This window comes from Calonectris borealis, chromosome 3 (genome assembly GCF_964195595.1).
Source record: "Calonectris borealis chromosome 3, bCalBor7.hap1.2, whole genome shotgun sequence".
NCBI classification, from domain to species: domain Eukaryota; kingdom Metazoa; phylum Chordata; class Aves; order Procellariiformes; family Procellariidae; genus Calonectris; species Calonectris borealis.
Genome location: NC_134314.1, coordinates 29164935 through 29179565, shown reverse-complemented (window position 1 = coordinate 29179565; position 14631 = coordinate 29164935). Strand labels below are relative to the sequence as shown.

Here is a 14631-nt window from a genome sequence, read left to right as displayed (position 1 = left end):
GGACATAAAGCTTCATACCCTGTGGTGGAAAACAATTAGATTGGATGATGAACATGCTATTAAATATACCATTACCAGACTTCCATCAGTTTAACTTTAGAAAATAGCAACCAGCTGTAGCCAAAGCATACACAAGTGATAGAAAGTTATATTTTAATTGTCATGTCATAGCCTGTTATAAATATTGTCATTTCTAATGTTTTATGCTAATGACAGTGACTAATGGTAGTCATTACCTCCATTCATTCTCATAAAAAATTTCCTCAAGAGAGGATGATCATAACTAGAATGCTGTTTAAAATTAAACTGTGTTTTTCTAAAATAGAGAACAGAAAAAACATTTAAATACCAAGAGGTTGGCTAGCTAATTTATTTTGTTTTGAGTGTGTTTGACAACTACAGCTGTTGTTAATTGTGCCATGAGTTGAATAGATATTCCTTTTAGAAATGTTTTTGGCATACTAACATTTGTATACATCTCATGTCTTCGTATAGTCTCTGCAGTGTGGGATAAACAGTGAACCTCCATGCGATACCTGCAGCCAGAAAAAAAGTCTGATGCTGCTCCTGTAGAGCCTTAATATTAAGAACATTGAATTTCCTCATCCATTTCTTATTTCAGTTATGAATTCTGCTTACTTGACAGGTACAGAGTACTTCATTATGTGCACGAACAGAAATGCTTAAATGGATGAAGCAGCTATTTACGTCTGATAGGAGCTAAGTGGGACATTAAATTAATGCCAAACAAGTGAGTGCTCATTTTAGTTTCGTTACAAATGGCTGCAGCACAGCAGTAATGTGTTGACTCTCATGTGCTGACAAGTTCTATATTTCTTACAAACTTCCCTTAGAGCTCGATGTGGAAAGACAAATTCAAACTCTGCATGATGAAATTAGCGGTAAATGCATTAATAATTGAATAAGGATCTCTGGAGACACACCATAGTTCAGCAGGAGAGTTGGTGACTGGCTGGTTTTAACTAGAGGTTTCTGTCATATATATATATGCACTTACATAAGCCCCGAGTTGAGAGCCGCTGTCTGTATGTAGCCTTTGGTATCAAATCCGCTTCCTGCATTTAGAAGACCTTGCATAGTTACATTTGGCAGGTCAAGGAGCAGACTGCCGACCATTAATCTGGGCAGCGTGTGGCCTTGCTCGTCCCTCCTTCGTCTGTGACTGGTCTCAAACTTACAGCCAAATTCAACACAGTTCCTTCTGAATTTGTCTCCAGACGATGAGTGGAGTATGAGTGACTGAAAGGCTTTCACTGTATGCAAGACTCCTGCCATAGACCTCCACATCTGGAGTTCCTATAGAATGGAAACATTTTCCTGAAGTGCAAAACCCAGTTCTCTCTGAAAAGCATTAAGATGCTGTACTGCCATCTTCATTTCCATCCCTGTAAGCAAAGTTGATGTCCTTTGATTGAACCAAATGCATTGCAGATTCCCAGGTTTGGAAAAGGAAGGAGCTTGTGTCTTTTGGACTGTTGCAAAGAAAACAAGAGGATTGCCAGAAAAAAACTCTGCTTTTTAAAGATACCACCAAGACCACGATGCAATTCCTAATACTTAAATTATGATCATTCCTCACACCAAGTAATATTATGCTCAGAAGACATTGGCAAAACAGTGTGACATCTCATAAACAGCAATACTACTGGTAAATTCTCATGGGTTTAAAATCAGCACTTTATTGCACTAGTGCCAAAAGAGTGATAGGAGTTTGAATAATCTGAGAATTTGTTCCAGTTAGAAGAAGAGTAGCAAAATTTAGCACACTCTTACTGGATTAACTCCACATAGTTGTCAGCTTTACTAACTGTCCATGCAGACTTCAGTCACTGGTTTCAGGTTGCACAGGTTGAACTGACCTCTGTGTTTTGCTTTCCTGCAGTTACAGGTTATTTTATAAATCTCAGGATCCGGAAGACAGAAAAATTTAACTTCAAAATATCTGTCAGTGTATTTGCTGAAGTTTCATCAGCTAAAGGAAAGCTAATTCTAATCTTAGGTTTTTTAATATATTGTAATATCTTGAATAAGCTATAATATGATTTAATAAAGTGGTACTGTCTGTAAAACATACTCATTAATATAAGTATGAAGTTTAATTCCTTCTCTTTATAAATGCAACTCTTTTTATTCAATAACAGTGGATATGTTGTTTATTCAGTAAGAGTTTGGTATCAATTTTGTCCTAATCAAAATATTGTATTTGAGATCTTTTTAGTATAAGAAACATTTAAACAGTTTCTGTTGTTACTTGAAATAGGAGATAAGTCCCAGAGATTCATATTTGTATAATGAAATAATGTCTCGATCTATTAGACACCTGAAATGTCCTGCAAGTGACTCAGCTGAGGAAAGAATGGTACATTTTTTGCTTTGTGATGTTGGACCACAATGCAGATGTTAGAGATCAGAGAATACCAGATGAAGGCGTAAACATGCTAAAAGAATACCCTGGTTTCAGCATCACCTCTTCTTTTGAGGTGCTTGAAACAAAGATGTGGAAATTAAATTGGATTTACATACACATTTTTAGTGGACAGAGGTAACATTTCAGAATAATATTTTTCATTTGATTCACACATGTATAATACATTTCATTGCAGTTTAAAAAAAAGTAATGTTACCATCATCTGAGTTTTTAAGAAAAAGACTAAATACTTAAACAAGGTCATACACTGCTGGATGAGAAGAATATACATGAATTACATAGACCAAAGAGGAATAAAGAAGTTGTGTTGATGGGGACGTGGGGAGAGAGATCGCGAGTCCATTAACTATGGCTTTATACTTCACATCTCTGTACAGTAGGTTTAATCCTATTAACTGCTTTCCATTCATTCTGTTAATCCCATGGAATAGGATTCTAAATCTGCTCCAGGTTAGTCATGAATATTATGCAATCCAATAACTTCTGTATCTTCTGTTAGCATATAAAAGGCATGTCAGAGGTGCCACTGTTTATTCTTAACATCTGAAGTAATCACCAAGTTTCACAACTCCGGGAAGTTATCACTCCTGTAGAAGAAAAGAGGTATTTCTAAAGCCTTCTAATGAATGAATAAACCAATGGCTTTTATCCAGGTTTTGCAGGTCACTGGATGTTCAAAACAGCAAAGCCAATTAAAAGAACTCCTTCTCTTTTGCTATCACGGTAATTTTGCACTTGAGTATATGAAGATTTGCTAATATAAAACCTATTGAGGAAAATATGGAGTGATTTCCTTCTAGCACTGCCTTGAAAAGTAGCAATAAATGTTGCATTTCAAATACCAGCTTTCCTTGAAATATGACTTCATTTTAAAAAAAAAGGCATCTTGAACACCAGATTTTTGTCCCTTGGTGACTTCCAATCAGAGGTAATCCACTTAGAAGTAAAAAGATAATTTTCTAACTGCCAGTCCAGTAACTTCAGCCTGAAGATCAAATGCCTACTTTTTGGTTTATGCCTCATCACTGATATTGATGCTTCTGCAGGCCAGAATTTTTGTTCCCTTTTACATTCACAACTTTCTAGTCTTCATACTTTTCCTCAGTTGCCCCTTTCTCTTATTATTATTGTTATGTCTCTTCTGAATTGTTACCCAAGTATTGTTTAGATGAAGCATTGGAATAAGTTGGCAAGTCTGTTGGTACTCCATTTGTGTATTTGTACTTTTGTTCAAATTCCCCAGAAGAATAAATCGTACTTTAGACTCGATATGTGAAATGAGGGGAAAAAAACCAACCTGGTAAATGCTGCACCCTCCATAACCGCTCTGCTGAGCACCAGCTCTAGGTATGGCCAACACAGCTGAAGCAGAGCAAGATGCTGCAGCAGCAAATTATTGCTGCTAGAAACTGGGCAGAATATCAGTTCTTTCCTTGGGAGCTCTTGGGGTGACAGACTAAGTATGGACAGTGTCCATAGAGAGTCCTAGCCTGCTGTATTCAAGCAAAACAAATACATATAGATAGGGTCACTGTGCATTTCCAAATTATCCTCTGAGGGCTGTGATTGCTGTGCTGAGCTGGCAGAGCTAAAAATTCAGCACAATCCCAACAGAATGTATTTGATTTCTTTTTAGCCCACCCTGAGAAGAGCAAGGGCAAGTGTTTCCATGTATTCCCTGTAAACCTTCTTTGAATTTAACAAATCAGATGGGATACCAGTTGCACGGAGTGATGCAAGCTTTTGCATAAAATGATACCCCTTCATTCATCCCAGCAACTAATACCATAATTCTACTTTTTCTTCTTCTGCTATTTGAGAAAGTAGACCTATTTTTCCAATGTCCCATATGAGAAATGCAGCCTCTTCTGATCACAGAAAAAGGTGTGTATTTTTACCAGCTTTTCCCTTCTACTTTCCAGTCTACTGAAAGAGACTTTCCTCTCCCATCATGGTCTTCATCAGTTCCCTAACATTTCTTAATCAAATTAGTGTTGTCACCTTTCTTGCTTCCTTTCTGTCTTTCTGATAATGCATGGATAATGCATGAGATGTCTGCTGACTTTGGAATTAAAATGGCTATTTTGAACTTCGCTATGCAGAAATGTCTAAAATTGGGCACTAGCTTAACACATGCAGTTCCAAAGTCTTCAGTATTGCGCAGTGGACCAGCCATTAAAGAAGTAGACTTTTTCCTCAAGTCTCATTTAGGAGCTGACTCTCCCACTGCTGGAACAGTAAACCCAATTTTGTCTTTCAGATATCCTTCCAAAATCCCTATCTCCCACACAGTGTAAGGGTACTTCAGCTGCAGTTTCCTGTCCTTTCTGTTACCCTACCTTTGCTAGCCACTGCTCCTGTGGAGTCGATATGAGATTTGCACATAGATATATTACAGCAATTTTAGTGAAGGAAGGCTTTTGCAACTTAAAAATGGCAGTCTTCGTGGGGAATAGGGTGAATATTATGGTGTGAATAGATAGTGGTTACAACCCTAATCCAAGCCGGAGGTCCATTCCACATACTTTCATCCTCTTGTAAAGTAATATTCAATACGCATCTCCACAGATGTATTTGCGTGCTCTGAATATCTCCCCTAATGTCTCCCCTAATTATTTAGGCATTTATACTTGTCATTTTAAGAAATAAAATTTTTTTGAACATAGATGGTACAGTAAAGGACTTTCAAAAGGTAATTACAAGTTCAAAGACTTCAGTTAGGACAGTGATTCCTGACTACAAGCAACTGGATTCTCTTAGTTATTCCCTGGATAAATTCACTAAGAAAGTGAAGGGAACTGTTAGAAGGGCAGGAATCTCAAGATGGAAGTGGAAGATGGAAACACAAAGTGAGAGAAGATGGAAGACTTTTTTTTCTCTGAAAAATAAAAAGCTGTGAATCTCGGATGTTGCCTAGCACAGCCAACTGAAACTCAGGCAAGGGACAAGGGATATAGCACTGACATTTTAGCCACTAGAATTTTTCAAGTATTTTAGATGCAGATTCAAGCACACTTTGGGACTATAAAATAATCTAATATTCTAATTGCACTTCACATTCAAGTATTTGCTGTTTCTTGGACATCTGTTATGCATTGAGCAGCTGTTTCTATTGGGATGGACACAATGAATTCTATATATTTTCCATGAATCCAATGATTTAAAATCAAGGAATGTATATTAGTATCCAGATTCCTGAAGTACATCATTCTGCATTTTGTCAAAATGCATGTTGGCATACCAGTGTATTTCTTCGTTACCTGCTTGAATGTCATGTCTGAAATTTCTTAACTGTCTTTTCAGATCTATCCTACTTATATTTTCAGGTACTTCCTATTTTGACATTTCACTTTCAGCCATATTCTTATATTTTAATTAGAGTATATTCAGCATCAATCTTTATATGAATACCAAGGTGGCGCAATATTAGCCTTCTAATATGACTTTCCTATCATTCCTATTGCTTGTTATCATAATCTCATCCAGTTTCTTATCCTCTCACAATCGATCTTTGTCCTGAGAGATTTTTAAGGTGTGACAATAATGACATAGCGCAGAGAGCAAGATTTTTTGTAATGACTGGTTGTTTAATTGGTAGTTGAGTGGAAAGCATTTTCACTATTTAGGTACTGTAAGCTTTGTCTATGAAATCAGAAAGAATTATATCTCTGCACAGCACCACAGAACAGGGTACAAGGACTGTGACACTTTTGCAGCCTCTTCTAATGCATCATATAATGACAACACCAGAAAAAGGATCCTGAATTAGATATAAAAAAGTTATCTGTGTCTACTGTTCTCGTGCTCCAGGTCCCTTTCTCAGCATTTCTACTTTCTCTGTACCCCAGAAATATTTTCTGTAATACTGTAATATTTTTAGCATTCTCATAAATATATTTCTGAGTAAAAAGCAGTTATTTTGTAAATATTTGTGAACTATAGAGAAGCATTCAGCTCATCCCAGTATCTGTGGATTCAGCTGGCAGAATGAGCTAGGTGTAACAATACTGTGGCAAATAATTCACTTAAAGAATGTAATGTATATGCTTCAGAGGTACACATACATCAGCAGAATACTGCATATGCCTGTCCTATCAACAAAATGGCAGATTTTCCTGTTACATGGAAATTGGTTGGCACAACCAGTTCTCTGTGAGAATCTGGAAAAGGGACAACAAAACTGATTTTGTCAAGGACAAAAGGAGAGTAAAGGGCAACACAAGAGGAAACAATAATATATTTAGGCATATACTTGAAAATATTTGAATTATCCTGATCCAAGCAAAAGACAGTTAAGAATGATAAATGTAAGAACCCTGAAAAATAAATATGAGAACTCATTTAAGCTTTTTACTAAAACGGCAAAGGGTTGACGTACCCTAAGCTATAAAATAAGTCATTAAATCATCAGCCTTCACGAATAATTGCCTGTTGTGGTTTCTGAGGTGCTCCTTTCTCTCCTAGTACTCTGAGTAACTATGAATTGATACCTGTAAGGAAGTTCCAGTGTCAGACTGACAAAGAAAATAAAAAATAAAAACCAGTCATATCTTACTACAGTAACGAGAAACCTTATTCACTTCAGGGGGTCTAATCATAGGTGTATAGGTTGTAAGATGTGTCTCTAAAATTATACTGTGCTAAATATAAGAGTACAGAAGACAGTATAATAAATGGGCTACATCAAGTCACTTCAATGGTGTTCTGTGGAGTGTAGTCTGTATACCAATAAAAATCTCCATGATTTTTATTAATTCCATCAAAGTAGCACACCACCTCCAAATATTTATAGAGACCAAGCAGACTCACTTCAGGATGAGCCCTTCATACTTACCAGAAGTACCATTTCCTGAAATGTAATCAATTGGCATCTGCTAAGCCATAATCCCTAAATCAGAAACACAAATGTTTGGATTAACAAAAAATGGGAAGCCTCATTCTTTGTTGTTGACCTCTCAGTACATATTTTTTTCACTTTCAGTGTTATGTGCATGACTAGCATTCTTTATCCAGGACTGGAAATGCAGTGGCTTTTTGCCATAGTGACCACAAAGGACAGCGGTGATCAAATTCAAGCCAATCCAAACCCTCACTGAAGCTCACTGACTTCAGGAGATTTGAAATCAAGCCTCCAATTCAATGCTACACGTATGATGCAGTATGAAGGAACTGAGATTTGATATTCTTAAGAATCAGAGAAATAAAAGGATATTTATTTTACCCCTTTAAAAGAGTAGATGGATTTGATACAGGAAAAAGTTGAGGAAATATAAAGCATAAGTTTATGTGTACTTTCATTGAAGTCTATTTGATTTTTATATACATAAAGTTTTAGCATTCCACTGCACCAGAGACGATGTGTTTAATAATTCTTAAGTGTTTTAGCACAGACCCAGAACTGCTATCTGTCATATTGCAGCACATGTATATGGAGTACAGAATGCAGATATACAGAATAATCCATTGTACAAACTAAAACTATAACAATGAGCAAACTGCTTAAACTCTAATGCCGAGGGAATGAAATTTGAAATTCTTTTCCAGAATAGTTTATTTTTGGACAGGGTTTTTTCTTGAGGAGGTTAAATACAGAGCTAGTGGAAAGCGCTGAGAGGTTGGAGAAGGGTGAGGAAAGTACTGTCTGGGTTGCAGGTGTTGGTGCTCAGGACCTGGGGCACAAGCAGTGATATCGGAAGTCCTGCCTGTTCTGTTTTGTGTTGTGTTTTTTAGGCCGTATGGATCCCAGTAGGATAATCCATAATCAAGCGTTTGCTGGGGATTCGGGGCTTCCAGTCTTCCCAAGCCACGCTCCAGCCACTGCTCCCAGCCTCATGCCAGGGGCTCTAAAAGTTGTCGGAGCTCCTCCAGCTCCGTAGCAGGAGGACAGGGAACCAAATGCTCCAGCTCAGCCTGCCTGGTGAGAGGATTTCCTGCAGCCTCTGCTCCTAAAAGTAATGGACTGGTAACTGCAAATTGGAGCCAGCAGTGACCTCTCTGAACCAGCAGCTCTCTGGACCCTGAGGTGGTCACCGGGCGTTGCCTTTAGCAAGATGACAGGGGAACAGTCACATTTCCACTGGATTCTGCCTAGCTTTAGACAGGTTAATCACAGATACTCAGTGTCCACTCTGTTTCTTCTGATTCCACAATCTATTTGGCTGGGCAGTAACTTTAAGAAAGTTTCAGGGAAGACTGGAATTGTCCACATACAAAAGATGGATGTTTTGAAAATGCTACAAAGCAATAAAAATTAAAATCAGTAAAATACCCCTAAGTGCAATTTTAATTGTGTTAATAAGTCCTTTTCATGCTCTATTTGCATGTTCTATTAATTTCTGGACACATTAGATTTCATTACACTCTGTAAGAAGAAAGGAAGTTTTTCAAATTCGTTGTTAGGTTGCATATTAAATTTTATGTCTCTGCATTAGAATTTCCATACGACTTCAAAATTATCAAAATAATTACTTTTTGTCTATGCAAATATGCAGGTTTTGCTTTCATTCCTACCCTGTCATAAGAAATCCAAAATTCTAGGCAGTAAAAAAAAGCACCCTGAATCCTAGTGTCAATATTCACCTATTTCCCTTTTCAAAATGGAGTGTAATTTTATCAGACATCACTTTAACCCTGGGGTAGAGGAAAGTAGCTCTTGCCATGTTAAATAATAAGTTGTGTAAATTTCAACTGTTGGGGATCTATTCTGTGCCTCCAACAGAAGAAAAAGCTATTTCCAGTGGTTATGACTTTTAATGTTCACAATTTGAAATAACCCATATCCTGATGTCATTCAGGGGAAATCTAGTTTTTATGCACTCTTACCAAAAAGGTCTTAGAAAACAATATAAAATCATATTTTATTATGGCCGCTGCCTTGACACTAGAATTGATATAGTACAGTGCATTTGTATTTATAGTTTGTATAGTAGTACATTTGATCCTTGATTTTATTATTCTACTGTCATATAATTCATGTCTTTCCAGATTTTGTCACACTGAGATACTTATTCACCTGGAGCAAGGCCAGAAAAATAAGACCCGAACCTCTTTCATCGTAGCCACGAAACGAATGTAAGAGTTGAGAACGCTGCTCCGGCTGTGGGTGTCTGTGTGTGCACATATCCATATGCCATCCACCGGACTGTGACAGGCAAGCAGGACACAAACAGGTGACAAAAATACCTTTGATTTCTGATCTGAGAGATTCTCTGTGCCAGCAACAATACTGGCAAAGAGCATCCCAAACCTTGGGTGGGTCTCTGTTGTAGAATGATATTTGTACTTCTTGCACAGAAAGGAGAATTCTTCCTAATTTCTCAAAACGCAAAATATAGACGATCGCAGCCACCACTAGTAGGGTCTGTTCAGGGGTTTTCATCTTTTTTTCTGTAGTTTGTATTTTTAATTGTGAATATTAAAGCCACATTTTTTGGTGAAAAACCTGTGAAGAATATTCTTAGAATCACAAATGTATCTGTGAATTTTTAATCATTTGTATTTTAAGTAGCCAAGTTTACTTTATCATTGTTGAGCAGTTCAACTACCTGTATTCATAAGGTATACCTGCATGCCACTTTGATGAGTACTGCGAGGTTAAGAAATACCCTGCAGAAAATAAAAGGTTTGTCTTTTTTCAAAATGGGTCAGTGATTATGGACTGCTTCATTGCCTATGAAAAATAAAGGAAATTTGCATGAGGTAAAAGGAAATACAAGGATCCAATGACTTGACAAGCAAGCATAAAGTATTTGGAGAATTGAGTCTGAAGAAACTTTCCTGACATCTAACTTTAAACAAAAATTTGTTATGGAAAAGTCTTCCTGCCAGCAGGAAATACCTCCAGCTACCAGGGAAGCTGATTCCTATGGGATACATACATAGCTCCTGTCTTAAGAAAAGAGGCTGAGCTACTTAATTCTTTGAGAAAATTGTGTGACTCCTCTAAAAACAAAAAAAATTAAAAAGAAGAAAAGAAAGCAGAAGAAAAATAAAAGGAAAAAGAAGAAAAACTTTAATGTTACAATCCATTGATAAAATTAAATTAGTTTTCTTGGGTTTAGCTTACTGGTAAAATATTTGGGAGCACACAAAAATGTTTCTTAAACACAGTCAGATCTCCTGTCATGTAAAATCCCTGTCCTTTCTTCAAGGACCTGGCAAGAAAACTGAGTTTTCTACCTCAATTGTGTTTTTCTAACTAAAAGCCAGAATGCCCTGAAAAATTAAGTTGTCACTAGTTAATGCTGTCAAAATACCATATCTCAACTGTTCATGCTTTTTTAATTAGACTTCATTCTTTCTTCCCTCTTGTTTTGAATGGTATTTGTGCATTTGTTATTCTCCAGGCTCTTTTTTCACAGTCCCTTGAAAACAAAACATAAAATCAATGATGCTGAAGTTTTTGTAGGCTTAATATTAGGCAAAAAATGAAGGTGCCTAGTCCCGCTGTCAATAGGATGCATTTCTGTAGTTCTCCATGTAGCACTTTAAAGTAGGGTAAGTGACAGCAATCTCATTCTGGGAAGAGGAAGAGCCATATGGCTCCATTTTATGTGCGGCTGGTTTTATAATAGCTCAGAAAAAAACATTCATGATCCTTAAACAGATTCAGATTACTCACGTAGATGGGCAAAGTAGCCATGCACAGTGTCGTGGGGTTCCAGTCTTTTCCATGTACTGCCCTGTTAGGAAAGCATGCCAAGGATTGCAGTTTATCAGGAAAGAGGAGAATGTTTCCTCCAAGGAATCTATAGATTCAGCAGGAGGTTCTCACGGTTTGTGTGGTTACTTGAGGTCAGACTCCGGGAATTAGTTCATACCTGTCTTCTTTAGTGCCTCCGACAATGCCTCTGAAGGCATCCCCAGGCAGAACAGGACAGTCTGTGGTGATATGCCATACTGCTAGTTCAAATATGTAGACACTAGAAAAGTCTGTAAGTTCACATTTCAGTCACTATATGTGTGTATCCATGTGCCCAGCTGCCCACATGTGCATCTGTATGAATACTAGATCTCTGAAAGGATCTTAAATTATTTGCTTTGGCTTTGCTCCTTCCTTTTGATACTGAGCTGTCTGTATGAATTGAAAGTGAGAAAATAGTTAATACAGTATCTAGTTTCATTGTAAACCCTTCCTGATTGAAGACTTGCCTTCTCCTGGGACCCAGCATTATAGCACAAACCAATTGGTATAACCTGCAGCTAAAACTACTTCTTGGAATTCTGCTTCTTTTCTAGGGAAATGTGATTTTCATTAATACTAATGTTCAGATTCAGGAAAAAATGTATCTAAGGAAGTGTGTTATACACAGAACTTTAAGCTATTGCTCTTCTTGATAATACTAATCTGTTTTCCTACAGAGCATCACATGAATTGTTACCTGTCATTGCATCCCCATGTTCATCTCTTAATACTTGTGGGTGTGTTACAAACCACTTAAAAGAAATTCACTGCCCAGACTAGGCGGTTTCCTCTGTTACACCAATATATTTTTCCTATTGTATATTTTGGTTTGGTAAGTGCTAATACAAAGATTCTTACCAAGTGCTTTTAAAATGCTTACTGATCTACGGGGACAGAAAAAGTAAACAACAGTTAACAAATTGCTCTGATAGATAGCGCAGTCCCTCAGGAGGCATTCATAACATCGACACCAATGTTGAGTTATTCTCTCTCAGGAGCTCCGTTAAGAGTCGTTTTATCACCACCGAGTGTGTATGTAACTCTGTAACACCAGTCCCAACACTGGGCAGTTCTCCTGGTCAGAGGTTAACTACAGGCAAAACCACTTCACTATTGAAAAGAAAGTGGAAACCAGCCTAAAGTATTAAACTTCCAGTTTAAAGTCCCATTAATACAGGCATTTACAGACAGCAGAACCAAACTGTGAGCAGTGTATTGAAGTGAGCAGTGTATTGAAGTGTATTGAGTGTATTGACTTTTTAAAAATTGTATAAAAAGGGACAGCTTGTGCCTTACTTTTTGTTTTGATTAATAGTTTATTTTGATTTTAGTCTGTTTTAATCCTGAGTTAGCCGGAAAAATAATAATTTTGAGAAGGACACAATGTCACTATAGATAATAAATTGGATATGAACTATGAGTGGGATGCTATCTGAAGACAAATATAATCCTTGTAAGAGTAAATAGGTAAATAGTAGTCAGAAAATGGCAGAGTTATTTGTTCACAACATTTGTGCAACTTTTACTGGAAAGATGTGCCATTATGGTTTGTTGAAAAGGATGTTGAAAATCAAAAAGATGTACAGAAAAGAGTTCTGAAATGAACAAAATTCAGGGAAAAAATACCAATTGTGAAACACAAAAGAAACTCTAGCTATTAATTCAGTCAAGAGAAGACTGAGAAGCAGCTTGACTACAGCCTTCAGGGACCTACAGGCAAAAAGGATTTCTGACAATTAAGAGCTCTCTAATTTAGGAGGAAGGAATGTATAATTAGCTGGAGCTAATTCCATTCTGTCCCCCCTCCACCAAATTAATAATGCGAGCTTTTAACCATTGGAGCAATCTGTGTCCTTCTGAAAGATCTGCTACATCTCATACAGAGGCCACAGAGGCTGACAGAGAAAATTTTGGGACCACACAGGAGGTTAGACTACACAATAATGTACAATTTCTTCTGCCCTTAATAGCTATTTCTGAATTTAAGAAGCTGTAAATCAACAAAGATGAATAAGGTTAACAGAATCTGGCCCTCAATCATATATATTTTATCATTTAATTACATTTTCATTTGAGGATTATAATTCAGTTCTCTTATAACTTCATCTCTGAAACTTTTCTACAGAGCCCAGAAATAGAGTCTTATTCTAATAATTAAACTTTGAACCAAATAGAAGCTCTTCAGCTTGAGACTCTGAATTGTCATGAGGAAAATTAAAATAAATATCATTTTAGCTTCTTTGTTACGAGTGAACACAGCAATGATACAGCACAAAAAGTGTTAATGTCTGTTATAGCCCTTGAGCTATACAAATGTGTGGTTCTGTTTTGATCATGCTTGATATGCTATGTCTTGACTAGGTCTTATTCCATTCTGTTTCTGCAGGTTAGTGAGACTTTAATCAAGAAAAAAAAAATCTAATGAACAGCAATTTGAAACACAGCATTTGGAAAGGTCAAAATGGTATATTACATCCTTATTATCCAAAAGAACAGATGAGTTTAATATCCTGGCAGCATTTTCCTGTGAAGAAGATATTAAACAAGAACTGAAAATGGCACAAGGTTCCCTCTTCCTTTCTTATGACAAAGATTGTAACAAGATGATGAAACTATACAGAATAAATCTCTTTCTGCTTTAATGTTCAGGCTGTGGATCCTGCCTAGATTTCAAAAACCTAAGCTAACCAAAGAGCCAACACACATGCTATTTGTTTCGGGTCCTTTACAACACATTTTTCTGCTTATATGACCCAGTTTCCATTAATATTTTCTAGTCTTAAAGATGGGAAGACATGTTAACAGAAGGTACGCAGTGCAATGAGTTTTGGCAAATGCTAACTGCGCTGCACTGCAACAAATAATGCACTGCATCAGCACTGCTTAAAATGTAGATTTTTCAGCTTTTGTTTGAATAGACCAAAGAACACAGATATAATGTATTCCAACACACAGTGCATTGCATGTGTCCTGCTTTGGAGAGTCCCTGAAGGTATGAAACTGTTTGAAGGCAAAGGAATTTGTAGTATATCCTGTAAGTTGTTAATAATTTGATTAATATAAGGAACTGTCACAATTTTCTTCCTTACATCATTATCTGCATGAAGACTCTTCCTTTTACTTTATAAGTCTAAGGAGAGAAAAAAACCTTCTGGAATTTGATGTATTTTAACACTGAAAAAGATTTAACACTCATGTTAAATCTTATTATGACAACTGAACAAATGCTATGCTTAAAAATCAAAAAATGAGTATATGACGTGTACTTGTATTAGTTACTTGTATTCATTCCACATGAGATATGAGAAGTCTGCCATTACATGAGAATGTAACAGGTTATATATTAAAGATATTCATAATTATTAAAGAAAACACTTTATATTATTCTAAAAGATATCTGTCTTGAAGTATTGCTAGCTGAAGTAGACCTACACAGATTTGTACAAGGTCACAAGTAGAAATATCGAACCTCTTTTTTCCACACCATCTAGGCAATGCA

General features: G+C 36.7%; 1 long non-coding RNA gene across 1 annotated transcript; it reads left to right on the top strand.

Moving 5' to 3' along the window:
* Positions 1-586: 586 nt before the first annotated feature.
* On the top strand, positions 587-14395 carry LOC142080215 (uncharacterized). The gene is made up of 3 exons (XR_012672901.1): positions 587-751; positions 9434-9618; positions 13519-14395. It is a non-coding gene; the product is annotated as an uncharacterized LOC142080215 (long non-coding RNA).
* The last annotated feature ends 236 nt before the right edge of the window (positions 14396-14631 follow it).